This window comes from Hypanus sabinus, chromosome 14, assembly GCF_030144855.1.
Source record: "Hypanus sabinus isolate sHypSab1 chromosome 14, sHypSab1.hap1, whole genome shotgun sequence".
In the NCBI taxonomy this organism is placed as follows: Eukaryota; Metazoa; Chordata; class Chondrichthyes; order Myliobatiformes; family Dasyatidae; genus Hypanus; species Hypanus sabinus.
In genome coordinates this window covers 28,613,807-28,633,437 of record NC_082719.1, presented here as the reverse complement: position 1 = coordinate 28,633,437, position 19,631 = coordinate 28,613,807, and the positions used below count along the sequence as shown (strand labels likewise).

The following is a 19,631-nucleotide window of genomic DNA, read 5'->3' as shown; positions in this document are numbered from 1 at the left end:
TAGAGAGAGCGGTGCTGTAATGATATGCTATTCACATGACAGTTAAAGTGTAAAAAAAAACAAGGGATATGTCAAAGATGTGATGTGTAGACCCGAGTTGTTGCAGAGAAGGTAATCCAGAGTTCTAATAGCCACTATGTCAAGCAGTGTAGTGGCAAGGGGAAAGGTGAGTTAATATTGAAGATGGATTATCTTATTCAGAACTTTATTAATTGTGCACAATATCAGCATCAACCAGAAACACAAAAAGCACTGGAGGAACTCAATGGGTCAGGCAGCATCTTTGAAGAGAAATGGACTGTAGACATCAATACCTTTCAACTGGACTGGCCTCCACCTTGTCCCCATCGACACCCATGACACATCAGTATGCTCTCCATTACTTCGATAACTTTTAATTCCCTCATCCTAGCCACCTAATTTTCACCTTGGGCATTCAGTCCCTGTACTCTTCTATGTCCCATTAGGGAGGACATAGGGCTCTCTACATCTTTCTAGAAACCAGACCCAACCAGTTTCCTTCCACTGTCACCCTCCTCTGCCTGACAAAATTTGTACTTGACCTCAACAGTTATTGTTTTTGCTCTTTCCAGTCATAAACACTTGCATGAGCCCCAGTTGTGCCTACCTTTTCACTAGCTATATGGAAAAATCCGTGTTCCAAACCTACTCTGGCAGCACTCAAGACTTTCTCCATTACATTGACAATTGCTTGTAAAATTTATAAACTTCTCTTCCGACGTCCAAACTGCCCTCAGATTCTCTTGGTCAATCTCCAAAATCTCTCTCCTCATTCTTGATCTCTTTGTCTCCATCTCAGGAGATCAATTGCCCACTGCATCTTCTATAAACCCACTGACTCCAACAGTTACCTCAACTACACTTCCTCCCACTCTGCCACTTGCAAAGACACCACTCCTGGCCCAGATACAGAGACTTCACTCAAAACGTTGATTGTTTATTTCCCTCCATTGATGCTGTCCAACCCACTGAATTCCTCCGGTGCTTTTTGTGTTGCTTTGGATTCCAGCATCAGCATCTTGTGTCTCGTTTCTGGAACCAGTTGGGATCCTGTTTCATCTGAGAAGTGTACTTCAGAGTTGAATTTTGTGGCCAGTTACTTTACAAAATTATTTGGCATTTAATTTGAATCCTATATTTTATTAAGATGTTGTTCAAAGATGCTTTTAAAGGACTAAAATCTATTTCATGTTACCTTTGATTCTTTATCACACATTGCTTGCCTTTTAATCCGCCAACTTTTTGTAAATGACAGAAAGACACTGTGGCTTTTTCTTTGGAATGATCCAAAATTCTGCTTATACCGCCAGTGAGATGGCGGCATGCTCAGACGTTGCGGCCTCTCCGGATCCAAACAAAGGTGCAATTGTTTGTCCTTTATGTCCCTTTTACGATTGCAAGGCACTAGTGGATATCATGAACATCAAGTAAGCCACAAGCGAGTTGCAGGACCTGGGCTTGTTGTGTGCCATGTTGCAGTCTACTCCAGCCTCCCAGGCACCGCACAATTGAACAAAAGGTGGAAATGATTGGCTTGGATGTTTTTCTCATCGCAAGACCCTGTTGGACGTTGGTAATGCAGAATACTCTGAGTCCCATTCACCGGTTCAAAGGGGGAGCTGCATTGCCTTGGTTCTTGCACGGACAAAGCCCTTATGCCTCAGAGTTGCCTCTTGCAGTTGCCAGTGTTCACTCCCAGGAAGTCAAGTGGGATTGTGCTCATCTGCGCCTGTAATTGCTCGAAATGAGGAACTGATGAGGCTTATTTTTGTAGCAATGTGGCTCCAGGACAAAACTATGCATCGTTAACCTGCAGGCCGTAACATTCAGCAATTTGGACTATGTTGCTATTTTTTTAATATGCTTTTTGTAACTGTTTTTTTCTCTGCTATCAGAATTACATGTGCTGTGTGTTGTGTGTGACTGCTGGTACTGTGTTTTGCAGCCCCAGAGAAATGTCGTTTCATTTGGCTGTATTCCTCTGTATGGTTGAATGACAATTAAACTTGAACTGAAGCTGAGGGAATATGATCACTTTCACAACACAAACTGGATTATTTACACATATCGCCAACTAATGTGTGAATATGAATTGTTAATCTACAAGGTTAACATGGATGCAGAAATGCATTAATATAAGTTATCACAAAAATAGCGGTAATGATAGACTGTACAGTCTTTCTGACCTGTTCCACTCTACAATGACATCATGGCTAATCCTGGAGCACGGAAACAAATCATATCTGGTGCCCAAACCTACAATCAGTGTGGACCTATATAAATCTTGTGAACACTGTCCCAGTATCTGTACTGTGCTAGATTGGGTGCACTGTATGATTGATGAACTACTGAAGTACAACTGCTGCAAATTTCAGTAGTTCAGGAATGCTGCATCCACTACAGAATGTGTGACGATCAGCGTGCGACTTAGGCCTGGTTTGATGAGTCAGGACGGCCTATCGTCAGTGGCCTGATCAGTGCCTGAGGGTTATTGGAGATTAAGGTTTGGAGGGCAAGGGAACGGAGTTCATAATCAGGCATTGGGCAGTCAGAAATTGGGTGTTTCCTCCCATCTAGCCACCCACACATGCACATACACAGAACTCTAATCCCAATTAGACCATCTTCTTCGATCTCCAGTCTCCAACAGACTCGTAGATTCACAGACAATGGGCCTTCAACTTCCTCAGTTCTGATCGACTTTTGAGCTTCAATCTGGACTTCCTATTGACTTTCAGGTTTTGATCTTTGGTATCCAAGGACTCCCTGATAATAGTGAATTAGGACCCTGGATGAAAACCTGAACTCCAGGCCTCAGTCACAAGATTTGCCAATGATGAGACCTGAACACAAGGTAGAATGAAGATTAGGGCCTCCTCTGGGGCCTTAAAGCAATTGGATAATCTAATGTCTTGAGGAATCAGAGGATTGGGGATTTTAATAGCTTACAGGGAAGGAGACCGAAGTAACTGGGTGGCAACGTGAACTAATTTTCTTAGCATTCTAAATTCATGATACACATCGAGTATATTTTCCAAAGTGACAAATACAGCTTGAAAATAGATGTTATCATATTTCATTCACTCCAAAGTACATTTTAATCACCTAGCACTGAACGAACATTACCACAAAGTTCAATTTCTAAGCCATCATTGCTCCTTAATTTTAATAAATAATTCAGAGTTGATTATTTTTCTGAAACTTTGAATTCTAATTTCAAATAGAAAAGCTAACTCTCATGGATTCATAGATCTGGACATCTGGACTTCAGGTGCTAGAAACTGCAGCTCTAAGTCATGAAGAGTGACCAAAAATTTGGTCATGCTGTAGGATTTTGCAAATAAAACGATGTGAGTCATTTTATGCTTTTTTTTTAAAAACCGTAACAAATCATTTATTGTACTATAAAAACCGAACACGAAGCGCAGCAACAGAACTTCATGGAATTATATCATCACGTCAGACCAGCCTTTTAAAGTGAACCCCAACTCAATATCGGTGGTCATGAATTATGTATGCTTCTGGCTCGTCCAGAGGTGTGTTGACACGCTCATAGTCATGTGGTACTGGCAGGGGCATGACAGCGGAATCCTCCAAATCTTGGTTGGCCAGTTTAAGGTGATCTACCGAAACAAAGTCAGGTTTACCCCTCATATCTATGATAAACGTCTTTTCTTTCTACTCCAAAATGTGGAATAGGTTGTTGTAAGGGGGCCTAAGGGGATGTTGGTGTGCATCATAGAGGACGAAAACAAACGAGGCAGAATGTAGGTCAATAGGAAATCTGCACTAAGCAAAGGTCTGGCCACTTTAGCCAGGACCAAGTCCCATGTGTAACATCACCCACTAAAGCAGAGCATCACCTGTTGTGTCCCGTAAGTCTGGATTTTGCTGCCGTTGGCGGCCTCCAGCAAGCTTTCGTCACTCTTTGCCTTCTCATCAATAGCTGATGCTGGCAGCACACTCACTTGAGCACCTGTGTCACACAGGAAGCCTCGCCCTGAAAGGATGTCTATAATGAACAGTAGACATCCCTGGCAGCTCGAACCCACATTGTTCACAGACCTCTGATGTCCCCAATGCGCTGGCGCTGTTGAAGCTGCAGGGTGGTTGGCACTTCTTAGTGTTTGTACCAAAGTGAGTGTGGTAAAAACACAGACCTGGCACACACAAGGCAGACCCGACATAGTCTGTTTTGCAGGCTTATGTTGGAGGCCATACTGACCAGTCTTATTGAAGCAGGGAAAGGAGGAGAAATTCTGAATCTCTGCCTGGCTGAATGTAGACTCTCAGCCATTTTAGCAAGCTCCATCACAGGTGCATTAGTGAGGACTATGTGAGCTTGATCAGGCATTTGCTGCATGAAGAGTTCTTTAAAAATAAAACAAGCATGGGGATTTCCCAGGAGAGACAGTATGTGATCCATTAGCTCCACAGCCTTAGCATTGCAGAGACCAGGCAAGGAGAGCAACTGTTTGGCATGCTCAGATGCCAATAGTCCAAAACTCTATAAAAGGTGAGTTTTCAGTGATCGGTATTTACCGTGTTCAGGCGGGTGCTCTGGTAGACCCACCACTCTCGACGCTGTAGAACTGCTGAGTGACATTAATACACAGAAATATTTGGTATTGTCAGCAGTGATTTCTCAAAGCGTGAATTTGGACTTGGCTTGTACAAACCAAGCAAGCATTTTGCTCCCATAGTGCCAAAAATTTCTAAGGACTGCATTGACCGACATGTTGAATAACTCTGGAATCATCCTAGAGCATTGGGGTCACCAATATAGGCTTTCATAAATAAAACAACGTGAATCATTTTATGTTTAAGAAAAACCATAACAACTCCAAAAAACTGAACATTAAGTGCGGTGACAGAACTTCATATAATTACGTCATCATGTGATTCCAGCCTCTTAAAGTGAAGCCCAACTCAATGTCAGTGGTTGTGAATTACGTACATCTCCACCATTTAAATTACCCTACAATACAGTTTTCTATTTTTCAGGATTATGTAATCAAAAATCCACCTGTCGTAACACTCTAGAAATGCAACCATATGTTTCCCATTCTTGTGCTTCTGACATAATGCCATGTTATCCACACATGAGATAACATCATTCATTTGTATATTGCTCCTTTTGGAGCATCTGGTGAAACTAAACCATGTTATCCTGGAAATGATCGCTGTTGGATTGTCCTTGGACAAATAGGTCTTAATAAACCATGTTTGATTGGGACCGCATTAGATGAAGTCCCTTTATTATATTTTATCATTCAAGCCATCATAACACCAGTCTCACTCCTGACCTACTGATGTCTTGGACTGCAAATTAAAAGCCATGATTCTCCTTTCCCATCTGCCTCCATCCATCAAGACACTATTGTGGTAAACTATGTATACCTGTCTGGACACGCCCCTCTGCTGACTGCTCCTGTGGCTCCTCCCACAGACCCCTGTATAAAGGCGATTGGGGCACTGTTCCTCCCTCAGTCTCCCAGATGTCGTGCTCCCTTTTGCTGCTAATAAAAGCCTATCATTCACTTCCCATCTCCGAGAGTTATTGATGATGCATCAACTATCTTATGCACCCTCGACTTAACCTAAAACATTCTTGGGTCCTACATATTCCTTCTTAACTGAATGTATTTCTTTTCTTTAATAAATCACCCCCTGAATGACCAATTATAAATAATGAAAAAACATTTTAGAAGTATTTTTATAATTTATAAACCTTAAATTGCTTTTACCTGAAGTTTCCTGGTATCAATAAAAAGGGAACTGGCACACCTATCATTGTGCATCAATTAATAATAACTGATGGAGTACAGGATACATGACATTTTGGTGCACCTTTCCCATTGTGATATCTTATTTGTGAATCAAATTTTTTTAATCCTCCATGCTCACTCCATGACTGCTTAATCTGTGGCTGCAGGAGCTGGACTGAAATGCTGACCAGCGGCACCAAGCCACATTTTCTGTGTTGGTTGAGATGCACCTTATTTTCAGGGAAGTATACTGAGTATGCAGTAATCATGCTATCATATTAAAAAGGGTCGAGAACAAGAATAAATGCAATTTAATGCAAATTCAATCACTTTGAGGAATCAAAGGTAGAATGTGAACAGGAAACTCTAAATTGTAATTATCCAGGAGTCAATCAGTAAGATTTTTCTCTCCTCTCCTATTCAAGATAGCAATGGATATAGGGTCAAAGTTGGGGTGATAAGGACTACTATCCTGAACTAAATATATGTTCTCCAGCTCCCAGTGGGACTGCCAACAGAAGCCTTTTCCCCACCTATCATATTTAAAGGCTGATGAAGAATACTGCTCATGTTCCTAATGGATTCTCCTTCCATTCACCCCTTTTAACATTGCTCCCCTGGGAACAACTGGAATCGGATAGCAGCAGACCTATAATAGTAATAAAAATGACTCCAATTTCTGCAATAGTGGAAGTGGATTTTAACAGCCCAAGCTCACATTATCTAAGACCCCTCGCAGCCATCAAATACAGGGCACTTTCCCTCTAATTAGTCTGGCTGAATTTAAACACAGGCATGCAAGTACTACATTGAAACCATTGTACCACCTAAAGATACACTCTCGTCAAGAAAGAGAATCTCAGCTTTCCACGTTGTAAATTGCTAAAATCTACATAAACATTTCAATTAGCAAACACCATCAGTGACGTTTTTGTAGGAACAGATGTCTGTGAGACAAATCCATCCCTTTTTTTAACAGAAGTTGCAAACCTTTTAAAATGAAGCAAGAAGGTTTATGTTTTCGTTACAGAGGGTAGAAAGAATATTGAAGTAACCACATGCAACATCACCAGCAGCATTTATTTATTAAAGATTAGAATCAGACTGGTGTAATGATATATCACTAAGTACCAGTTAATGTTAATTTACTGATCACATGAATGAAATTTGACAAAGTGAGTAGGACCATAATTACAGCAGAGTTGATTGTCGAAGTGGTTAAACAGTGCTATGTGTTGCATTTCATTTGATGGTTGGTAATTCATTCCTTAATCTACATTTGGTGTGCAGAATATCTCAAACTTTGAACATTTCTGTGAAGCAAACATAACTGCCACCATTTGAACATATTTTATATTCCGTCAGTAAATTGTTTCTCCAAGTCTCGTACATTAATGCTCATGTAAATTTACACATTATTAAAAATAACAGTATCATCTAGTGTGTGACAATTGCAAAATATAAAAAGCATTAAAAATAAATTATTGTTTGTACTGGGGTTTTTAATAAAATTGAGATGAAAATGTATTCAGCTATTATGGTAATGGTCAGGACTTCCCAGTCCCTTACTATCATTCCAGCTGATGAAAGAGCAAATTATATTGTAGCCTTTCTTCCAGCTACCAGCAATCCACATAACCTCCTGCTGAAAATACTGGGAGCACAGAATGCATTTGCCCAAAGTAAACAAGCCAGGAGAATGAATGAATAGCTGTATTTTTTCAGAACCATGCTTCTGAAGATCACTCTTATCCAAGGTGAATTTTTTAAAAAAACGTGACTATTCCTCAGTCAGACTGCACCTTCCAGGAAGTTCAATTGGGAAGTTCCAGTCAGGGGTTATCTTTGCATGATTTTCACATTAGAAACATAGCATACACTATCATTCCCACATTGCACGTTACACACATTACATGCTCTTCTTTGAGTCCTCATTACAGCCCTCCCCCGCCCCCAATTGCTCTACCACCACCATCACAAGAGCATACCCATCACCACAATGAACCATCTACCACCTACAACAACACCCACTACCACATCCAATCCACTCTTTTTATTGGCCAAGGTCTCCCTTTACTACACCCCCCTTTTTGGCTCTCCTATTAACTTGATCCCCAATCTTGTCGGTGACACAGATTCCTTAATGTCTAAACCTCTCCAAACCCATGAATGCTTAAACTCTTTTTCCAAGTCTCCATTTTCTATCCATGGTGTGATAATAAGCCATTTAGTCAGATATCACCTTTACCACCATCGCTCTTCTCAGCCAACTGTATGCAAGGCAACTTTTCCCCTCTACCTCGGTAAACCAATTTACCAGTTTATCAAAGTAAAATGGCACTGCTGAAGTACTGCATTGTGCAAAAGTTAATGAGTTTATAAATAAACACATCAATAATTTATATACAGTAATATTACTGTTAATCACAGTTCATTTTAAATTATATATTTTAAAAAGTGGATTTACTCTTGATTTAACAAGCGTGTACATCTCAGAACTCTTCATATTTCTACGATAACCTGATGACTCTATATAGAAAAACTCCAGAGGTGACCAAGAAAGAGGTACAAAGGCTCTCTTAAAAAATTAGTTTCAAGCTGCATTAGAATGACTAAATTAGACGGATAATATTGACTGAGATATAGAACAGAGGACATAGAACACAGATACAGCACATGAAATAGATCTTCCGCTCATCATTCTTATGCCAACTATGGTGCCAATCTGACTAAACCCATCTGCCTATACATGGTTTATATCTCCCTATTCCTTTACTGTTTATCTGAATAATTAAATGACTCTTCAATGTTGCTATCATATCTAGTTCCACCATTTCCCCTAGCACCATATTCCTGTCAGACTCTATGGAAAAAAACTTGCCTAACACATCTCCTTTAAAATTTTCTCCATTGTCTTTTAAACCAATGTCCTCTAGTATTTCACTTTCCTGGCCTTGAGAAAAGACTGTGACTATCTACCTTATCCATGCCTCTCATAATTTTATAAACTTCAACCAAGTCACTTTGTTCGCAAATAGAACAAACTGAGGTGTCTTATGTTTAATGAAACCCTTAACACATTCTATTGAAATCCAAAACCTAAAAACCGAACTGCGCTAGAAATTCTTACATAACAACATCATCATGTCAGACCAGCCTCTTAAAGCAAAACCCTAACTCAGTGTTGGTGGTATTGAATTATGTACCTTCTGCTAAGTATGTTACCCTACACAGCCACCTCCATTGTGAGCCTGTTTGTAGCTCGGACGAGCCGCCCGGTTTGGGTCCTGTGTTCCACGGGTGCAGGAACCACAGGTGTTCTGGCTTGTCCAGAGGTGCGTTAACATGCTCATGGTCATGTTGTAAAGCCAGGGTCAAGGCAGCAAAATACTTAAAAATTTCAGTTGGCTGCTTTAAGGCGGTTTACCAAAATATGTTCAGGTTGAACTCTCTTATCTATGATAGAAGTCTTTTCTCCCTATTCCAAAATGTGGAACGCTCCATTGTAAGGGGGCCTAAGGGGGTGTTGGTGTGCATCATGGCATATGAAAATGAACAAGGCAGAATGTAGGTCAACAGAAACCCAAGAGTGCTGTACACCATGATGGGATATAGGAGTAGGTGAAAAGGAATTGAATTTACTGGCTGTGAACCACTGTTGAGAGATCAACCAAGCAGTCATGGCAGCTGGAATGAAATCACCTGGCACTCTTAACGGCTGCCTGTATACCAACTCAGCCATGGAAGACTGCAGGTCCTCTTTTGGAGCAGTTCTGCACACCAGTAGGACACATGGGAGACGATCACACCAACACGCATTGGTCAGGGAAACCCTCAGAACAGCCTTTAAGGAGCTGTAAAATGGCTCTCATAGGCCATCGGACTGCGGGTGATACGTTGTGGTGTGATGTAGCCTAATGCCAAGGTTCTAGGCCATCATAGCCAAGAGGTCTGCAATGAATTGGGGACTGTGGTCAGAGGAAATATCAGTTGGGGTGCCAAACCGAACAACCCGGATGCTGATCAATGCCCAAGCTGCACCTGTGGCTGTCATCATTGCTAGGGGAACGACCTCTGGCCTCCCAGTGGCATGGTCCACCAAGGTGAGAAGGTGCGTGAAACTGCAAGAGGGGGGAAAGAGAACCAACAAGGTCCACTTTGACACGTTCAAACCGACATTCAGGGACCTCAAAGGGTGCTATTGGCACCTGAACATGACAGTTAATTTTTGCTAGTTGGCACTCCACACAGGCTACAGTCCAATCGTGCATGTCCTTTCTGAGGCAGTGCCAAACAAACTTTAGCGCAACCAGTTTCTGTGAGGCCTTCTGGCACTGATGCAAGAGGCCATGTATGGAGTTGAGAACAGTCTGTGTCCAGTTCGCGGGCACAATGGGGCAACCGGTTGAGACATCGCACAAGAGAGAATTCCTAGCTTATCTGAACTTAATGCCAGCCAGCTGTAGGCCCAGGCTGTTCTGTAAGCCTGGACCTCTGGGTTAGAAACTAAGTCAGCTGCCATGACGGCACAGTCAACCGCTATGTTTACAGCCTCAACGGTTGGCCGTGAGAGGTGATCGGCAATGGTTCTATTTTTGCCCTTGATATGTTGTATATCAGTTGTGAACTCTGAAATGTAGGCCAGGTGAAATTGCTGCTGTGCAAACCAAGGGTCTGGTATTTTCGCTGCCATAGGCACACGGAACTTGTGGTCAACACAGGCTGTGAAATGGTGACCTTCTAGAAAAAAATAACAGCCTAATAGATTCCGAGAAGCTCACAGCCAAAAGTGCTGTACTTCCTTTTGGGGGGGATGGAGCTGCCTCTGAACAGTGTTCATGTACAGCACCCACTGCGTAGTCTGATGCGTCCGTAGTAATGGCTTTGGGTGCATTGGGGAGAGGGTGCACCATGATGGTTGCGCTAGAAGGAGCTTGTTTGAGATCATCAAGCGCCCTGGTCATGTCCACTGAAAAGTCAAACATTTGATTAGGGGTATTGCCTTTAAGTGCATTATACAGAGAGAGCAAAACTCCTGTAGATTTTTAGTAGTGCGGGGCAGTGGGTGAGAAATCCATAATAATGGCTACCTTTGATGGGAGGGGTTTCGCACCTTCTGCAGAGATGCGATGGCGGAGGAAGTCAATGGTTGACAACCCAAACTGGGGTTTAGCAGATTTAGTAATCAACCCATGTTGGTTTAAGCACTCAAAGTGTGCAGAGATGAGATACGTGTTCGGGCTTAGACACACTGGCAACATGTATGTCATCTAGGTAAACAAAAGGGAAGTCTATGTCTTTTAATACAGAGTCCATCTGCTCTTCGAAAGTCTATGCTGCCTTTTCCAGTCCAAACGAACCTCAAAAAGGCCAAGTGGGGTTATCACATCTGTTTTGGGAATGTCCTCCGAACATGGGCACCTATGGGAGTGTGGTGCTCAAGGCCATGTTTTATGACTGTGGTGGAGAATGTGGGCTTGTTGAGGTCTGGGAATTCACCCTGCCGTCAAGTGAACTCACATGCAGTGGTGCATGCACTTGACAGAGTCATTGTGGGGAACCTACTGGGGGAGCAGGGCAATGACCCAATGCCCTTTACATTAACAAGTCAGCAGTTCTTAAGGTAAACCAACAGACCTTGGGAACATAGGTCTAGCTACTTTAGCCAGGACCAAGTCCCATGTGTAAAATCACCCAGTGAGGCAGAGTGTCACCCGTCATGTCCCATTAGTCTGGATCTTGCTGCTGTTGGCAGCTTCCAGCGAGGTTTCATCGCTCTTTGCCTTCTCATTAATAGGCGATGCCAACAGCACACCCACTTGAGCACCCGTGTCATACAAAAAGTGTCACCCTAGAAGGGTGTCTGTAATGAACAGCAGACGTCCATCACAGCTGGAACCGACGGTGTTCACAGACCTCTGATGTCCTAATGCACTGGCACTGTCGAAGCTGCAATGTGGTCGGCACTTCCTCGCATTTCTGCCAAAGCAAGCATGGTAAAAGCACAGGCCCGACATCGTCTGTTTTGCAGGTGTAGGCATCCCTACATTGGGGACGTGCTGACTGGGCTTATTGAGACAGAGAAAGGAGAAGGAATGACGCACCATTGCCTAGCTGAGTGTAGACTATTAACTATTTTAGCCATTTTCTCCATCTCTGGAGATAGACTGTCCACTGACAACTTCTATAAACCCACTGACTCCCATAACTACCCTGATTATACCTCTTCCCACCCTGCCAAATGCAAAAATTCCATTCCCTATTCCCAGTTCCTCCGTCTCTGCCGCATCTGCTCCCAGGATGAGGCTTTCTGCTCCAGGACATCCCAATTGTCCTCTTTCTTTAAGAAACATGGTTTCCCTTCTGCCATCATCAATGATGCCCTCACCCACTTCTCCTCCATTTCCTGCACTTCAGCCCTCACCCCATCCTCCCATCACCACAAAAGGGACCGTGTCCCCCTTGTCCTCACCTATCACCCCACCAGCCTCCGGATCATGCATAATATCCTCTGCAACTTCCGCCACCTTCAACAGGACCCCACCACTAAGGACATCCTTCCCTCCCTACCCTTCTCTGCTTTTCACAGGGATCGTTCCCTCCGCGACTGCCTGGTCCACGTGTCCCTCCCCAGAGATCTCCCACCTGGTACTTATCTCTGCAAGCGTAAGTGCTACACCTGTCCCTACACCTCATCTCTTACCATCATTCAGGGCCCCAAACAGTCCTTCCAGGTGAGGCAACACTTCACTTGTGAGTCTGTTGGGGGAATCTATTGCATCCAGTGCTCCCGGTGGGGCCTCCTCTACATCGGCGAGACCCGACGCAGATTGGGGGACCGCTTCGTCGAGCACCTCCGCTCCGTCCGTCACAATAGACAGGATCTCCCGGTTGCCACCCACTTCAACTCTCCTTCACATTCCCATTCGGATATGTCCATACATGGCCTCCTCTACTGCCATGATGAGGCCAAACTTTGGTTGTAGGAACAACATCTCATATATCGTCTGGGTAGTCTCAGCCCCTTGGTATGAACATCGAATTCCCCAACTTCCAGTAATTCCCTCCCTCTCCCTTCCCCCATCCCACCTTCACTCTGTCTCCTCTTCTCGCTGCCTATCACCTCTCATGACTCTGCCTTCTTCTACTACTCATAGAGCTTTCCCCTTAGATTCCTTCTTCACCTTTCCTGCCTATCCCCTCCCTGCTTCCCCTCCCCCACCCTTTGATCTTTCCTCTGATTGGTTTTCCACCCTCCCCCACCTTCTTTATACGGCCCCTGCCCCCTCCTTCTTTAGTCCTGACGAAGGGTCTCGACCTGAAACATTGACTGCTTCTTTCAATGGAGGCTGCCCGATCTGCTGAGTTCATCCAGCTTTTTTGTCCATCTTGATTTGATCACGGCATCTGCAGTGCACTTTGTGGTTAGCCATTTTAGCCTGCTCCCCATAGTCCATCACAGGTGCATTAGTGAGGGCTAAGCAAACTTGATCAGGCATTTGTTGCATGAAGAGTTCTTTAAAAATAAAACAAGGATGGTGAATTTGCAGGAGAGATAGCATGTGGTCCATTAGCTCCAAAGGGCTAACATTGTGAGACCCAGGTATGGACGGCAAGTGTTTGGCATGCTCAGACTCCAATAATCCAAAAGTCTTTAAAAGGGGAGGTTTCAGTGATCAGTTTTTATCATGCTCAGGCGGGTGTTCCAGCAAACTCACCACTTTCACAGCCTGGAATTGCTGAGCAATGCTATCATGTAGTAAAATTTGGAGTCGGCGGCGGTGATTTCTCGCAGAGCAAACTGGGCCACAGCTTGTACAAACCAAGCAACGGCATTTTGCTCCCAAAACTTTGGCAGTTTCAAAGTGACTGCATTGGCTGACATGTTCAATGACTCTAGAATCATCCTAGACCACCAATGTAGGGTTTTGCAAATAAAATGAAGTGAGGCATTTTATGTACAATGAAACCGGTAACACATTTTATTGAACTCCAAAGCCTAAAAACCAAAGTGCACTAAAAATCCTCTTATAAGAACATCATCATGTCAGACCAGCCTCTTAAAGAAAAAACCCAACTCAATGTCAGTAGTTGTGAATAATTAAGTGCATTTTTCCCAATTACGTCATCATACACCTTCAACCTCCGATGCTGCAGAGAAATTAATAGTAATTTGTCCAACATCTCCTTAGAGCTAAAGCTCTCCAATCCAGACAACATCCCAGTGAACCTCTTCTGCACTCACTCTAATGCCTAATCATATTTCCTGTAGAACAACACTCAATACTCTAAGTGCATCCTAACTAAAGTTCCAAACAACTGCAACACAACTTTCTGCAATTATACTCAAAGCCCCAACCAAGGAAGACAAGCACAAAAGTTTATGAAGCTTTTGCTTTACATAAATTGGACTGATTTGGATTGATCTCACTACAAGTTTTTCCTCAACTTTTGTTCTGTTTCCCATGTTGATATTCCTGTTTGCCATGACAGGTCCCAAACTGATGAGTAACTGTTTACACTTCAAAATGTGAAATAGACTGAGGGACCTCCGTTGGTTGGGATGGATCATGGATGTTGCATTCTAGCTGTATCCATCAAAGCTGATGTACAGGCTGGGGCAGTATGAGGTGCTGCCCATGCAGCAAGCACTCCCTCTCCACCCAGCTGATGAATGGAACAGTAGATTCCAATACAGTTTGGCGCCAGCAGGAGTTGCCAGTCAGACAAAGAACACAGATTCATTACTTACCACAAATAGAGAAATGCAACACCAGCTAAGGAGGTGCTGAGGGCAGCCTGCAAGTGTCGCCACACATTCCAGCATCAACGTAGCACGCCCACAACACTCGGCAGAACAACTCAGAGCACAACAAAACAAACAACAACAAGCAACAGAGCAACCACAGCAAAACAAGCCCCTTTCCTCCCCCACCAGCCAGCCACACTCACCCACTCCAACCACAGGTCAGTCGCCAGTCTTCAGGCTTCGGCCATGGGGCTTTGACTTCCAAAATTCCGAGCTTTTACCATTGATATCGAAGACTGGACTAGCTGATGACAAGACCCCAAACTCCAGGCTCTGGCTTCAGGCTCACTGGCTCAAGCAACTCACTGCAAATTGAAATGGTAAACTAAATACACATAGGTTATTCAAACAAATTTACTTTTCAAAAGTTAAACTATTGTCAAAATCAAGTACCTTTAAAAGACCTAGTATATTGTTAATCTTATTTCCTTTACCATGTCTACATGAGTTTGTAAAATAATGTTTTAGCCTACATTTATTTTACATTGGTTAACTCAACCAATTAATCTCAAAGTGCATAGTTTGCATGTGAATTCCATCAAATTCTCTTCTTTCCTCAGAAAACGGAAAATGCCACACAACTGTATATGGACAAACAACTTTGAACTAGATGGACATTGTAACACAGAAGCAGGCCTTCAGATCATACATCCACCATTACCACTTATTCACGATTCAACCAACACTTATCACCATACGTACACTTCTCTTTCAAGCAATCAGCGTTTTTTTGTTTATTATTATCACATTAATCTTTGGCAAATTTAGCATTGATTGGCTTTTCTTATTTGCCATTAGGTAATCAGTTCCTAAAACACTGTGCCATGTCTTGTTCAAGGCTTTTGAGCCAGTGATGAGAAAAGTATACCAATAATTTCCTTATCAGAAAGGTGCATAAGTGGAAGAAGAAGTTGAAGGTAATGGTTTTTTCATGATACATAATCTTAAAAAGTGAGCTTGGGATCTATTTTGACCTTTTATAAAGTATGTAATTTTTACTTCTATCAATACCTTAGGACCTTGATTCATAACGAGGCTCCTTTTTATTCTCAGTGGGAACCTGTGCTGCCACTAAAATGACTTAAACAAAATGTCAACAAATGAGTTATTTAATAAGTACCACATCAACCCACTCTTGCTGACATTCAATTTCAGTTGCTACCAAGCAGAGAAGATCAACTCCACTGTCCTAGATATACGGTATTTGTAAAGTTATGAAGGCAGAGCTTCAAGCTTATTATGTACAGAGGCAAGCTGAATACTAAAGATCATAAAAATGTGCACGGATTATCAGAATATTTCCCTTGCAGTTCAAGCCAATTCCTTTGAGAAAATATTTGTCATACACCTTCACTCACTGTGGTATTAAATTAACATTAACGTTCACGAGGCCGAATAAACATGCCATGGCTTTCAGTGAGTTGCTGATGCCTAAGCATTCCTTCCAATCATCATCAACATTTAAATCACATATTTTCTGTTGGACCTTGGCCTTCAGGTGGCTGTAAAGCTATTTTCTTTTGCGTGAGGCATGATGGATTTTCCAATCTCAACACACCTTGTGTTTGTGCTGATTTAGCTTCTGGATCTCTTTTCATAGTGTTTCCTGGTTAAAAAAAACAAGCATCTACTCACAAGTGATAATTATAGTGTCATGGAATCATGGAAACAGACTCTTCATTGCACATATGTTTCCCATCTATAACCCATATCCCTAGAAACCTTTCCTAATTACAGTGAACCTCAGGGTAGTCCAGGCATTATGATTACTCTGTCGTTCCTGTTGTTAGGGGTTATCGGGTTGTCACTCAACATCGGTCATGGAAGTGTTTTCTTTGTGGAGTTCTTCAGACATTCCACACTGATTTTCTAGTGATAACATTTCTGTTGCCATTAGAGACACAAAAAGCAGCAGATGCTGGAATCCAAAACAACACAAAATCTGCTGGAGGAACTCAGCAGGTGAAGCAGCATCTGTGGGTGGGAAGAAATTACTGACATTTTGGATCAAAATTCTGCTTCAGGTCCTGCTGTAGGATTTCAACCCGAAACATTGAAAGTTTCTTTCCTTCCACAGATGCTGCTTAAATTGTTGAGTTCACCTACCATTTTAACAAGTTATGGAATTTTTTTAAATCTCCAAGTCTCATTTTCTTCTAAAAAACTGTATGGAGGGTCTGGGAAGATAGAACAGAAAAAGCTTTTTGTTTTTGTCAACTCTGCTGCACATACCTTGGACACATCTGTTCTGGAATACCCCAGTCTGTGAGTGTCCTACAAAACATGCTGAACCTGGGACAAACATTTTTGGGGCGAGCTGCTAACAGGACTGCATGAAATTATGTCACATTATCCTCAAAGCATTTACTCTCTTTGACTCTTAGAATAATTGTAAGGCAGAATACAGTAAATAACTTCTAGATTTCCAGTGTTTACTAACATTCTGTAAAGATTTTGATTGACTCTCACAATGAATTGCTGTAATTAAGCCATGTTTCAAAATAAATACTTCTAAAATTAGAATTATTATTAAGCCATCACAAGTGTTTAGACAAAATAAAACTCTTTGAATCCTGTACAATGGTGAATGGAGATGGAACTGTTTGTTGAATATGTATCCTTGATATAGCTGAAAAGTGATTGAACAGAATAATCTTTATTGTCAGTGATGTAATCATGTATAAACTTGAGTGCTTTAATGGGACAACACCACAGGAGAACCAAAACATTATGGCCCAGGAAGGAAAGAAAGAATTGACTGAAATTGAAATTGCCTGGGATGACAAAAACTGTGCATATATTTTTCAATTTATTTAGCAATTCTATTAATGTTCCACAACCTAATATAATGATTTATTTTTAGAGTATATTTGGATCATGCTATTGTGTGTACTTAAATCCAGAATTGTATTTTAGAAGTAATCACTGTAAGAGTGAATGGTTTTGTTTTTAAGATAGTTATACTATGTGTTCTAAACCATATGATGGGGCTAGGTTTGAAATATTTATACATTGAAGATAACATGTTGACCTCTGCCCTCTCAACACACACACACACACACAATAAAAAGTAAAACTGACAAAATGTCTGGATTCATTTTAGAGAGGGGCAGGTCCATTGTGGAGTGGCAGAACTTTAAAAAAAAGGAGAAAAAGTAGAAAACAAATTGTTGGTATAAAGGAGAGAGTTCAAAATAGATGAAGCATAAGTGAATTTTGATGCATCTTGAATGCTGATGCAATTGAACATAATTTCACTAGGAAAAGCAACTAACTAGACTATAATAGACTTATTAAAATATGTTATTTAATTTAAACAGTGTACATTAACCTGTCTATGACCAGAAGAAATTTACTTTCAATAATAAACAATATTTCATAGAGTGCAACAAATCCTAATTCAACACGTTTTAAAAGAATTTTAATTAAGAACATGGCCTAAATTGTAATTATGGATATTGATGACTTCAGTTTTCTGGTGAAGCTATATTTGCTGTGTATTGGGAGCATGAAACATCACTGCCACATTGATAGATTATGGTTGAATGATAATAAAAATTACAAGGAAGAACTACTTCTTGGTCTACTTCCTTATAATCAGGAAATAATTCAGAAATCCTACTTATTGGAAAATTTGCCTATCATTGTATCTCTTCATCATGAACTGAAGGATGTTGGGTGAAGCTGAAGTAAGATCAAGTATCATAATCAGATATATTTTCACTGAGATATCTGACATCAAATGTACTGTTTTGTAGCAGCAGGTCTGTGCAAAACATAAAATTATGACAAGTTACAAAAGTAAATAAATAATGCAGAAAATATAAATAATGAGTTGGTGTTCATGAGTTCATGGACCATTCAGAAATCTGATTGCAGAGGGGAAGAATGGAATTAACAATTCCAGTCGGTGTTTTCTTTTCTTACTCCATGGTGTCATTCTATATTGATTTAATTTTCCAACAATGTAGATCTGCCATTAGATAGATGGGAGCCAAGTGATTGAAATGTTGAGTAATAAAATACACATGGATCATGCCATTATTTTCTACAAGTATTTACGTATAAAGACCTAAGAGATCAAATAGATTGCTTTGTTTTGTGTGGTACTATATAACTGAAAAATTGTTTTACCCCAGAGTGGAACTTGATTGTTCCCATTTCCTGGTTTAATCACACCCTTCTCATAACCAGCACTTCTGGCCAATAATCGGCCTTATGCATCTAGCACGATATCAACATTGGATGTACATCAAATTGCCTAAGCAGCACTCCTTTTGAATGTTTACCAGAGAAGGTACCTGCCACTAATTGCTTTTTGAACAAACAGTGTTTAATTCTCTGGGCTGAGACTCACTGAGTTAAGTTGCACTCTTCAATATTCCAGTCCTCTGTTCCCCAGGGATTTTAGCTCTTCCACCCGTCAATCTTTACACCTCAAGCCAGATGGGTTCAGGCACTCAGCTCCCAACTCCCTAATCAATTTGCAGATCAAAGTCCTTTTGCTCATCTCAAAGCAGCCAGTACCTCTCCAATCCAGCAATAGTCCAAGTCGGCCTCCTTGTAGCCGGCAATCCCTTACACTACCCTGTCACTTCCAACCACCCCAGGCCAAACCTTCACTGCCCGTCAGTTTCTGCTAAACCAAAATTATAATGCCACTGGGCAAACTAGGTTAAAAATTGCCCATTTGCTTGCCTCCAGTTTTCCTGCAACAGGTACCATGTTCAATAGCATACCAATATCAGCTGCAGAGGTTTTCAAAAGTAATTCTTAGCATACGGGGCAAAGAGCCTATAAAATACCAAAGCTCAAAGTACATTTATTATCAAAGTATGTGCACTATATACAACCTTGAGATTTGTATCCTTACAGGCAACCACAAAACATAGAAATCCAGTGAAACCCATTAAAAAAGTCTGTCAAACACCCAATGAGCAAAAAAAAAGAACGAATTGCACAAACAGTGAGAAGTAAACAAATGACATTCAAAACTAAAGTGCACAGAAGTGAGTTCACAGCCACAAAGCCAG

The 19,631-nt window shown here is 41.6% G+C and overlaps 1 protein-coding gene and 1 long non-coding RNA gene across 3 annotated transcripts in view; one reads left to right on the top strand and one right to left on the bottom strand.

The window, feature by feature from the left end:
- The window catches only part of lcorl (ligand dependent nuclear receptor corepressor-like), a 244,929-nt gene that overhangs the window by 82,640 nt on the left and 142,658 nt on the right, over positions 1–19,631 (top strand). The window lies entirely within an intron of this gene.
- LOC132404637 (uncharacterized) overlaps positions 1–19,631 on the bottom strand; it is a 172,288-nt gene that overhangs the window by 151,820 nt on the left and 837 nt on the right. The window contains exon 2 of the long non-coding RNA XR_009515616.1: positions 14,742–14,903. This is a non-coding gene — a long non-coding RNA (uncharacterized LOC132404637). The remainder of the gene's footprint in view (positions 1–14,741; positions 14,904–19,631) is intronic.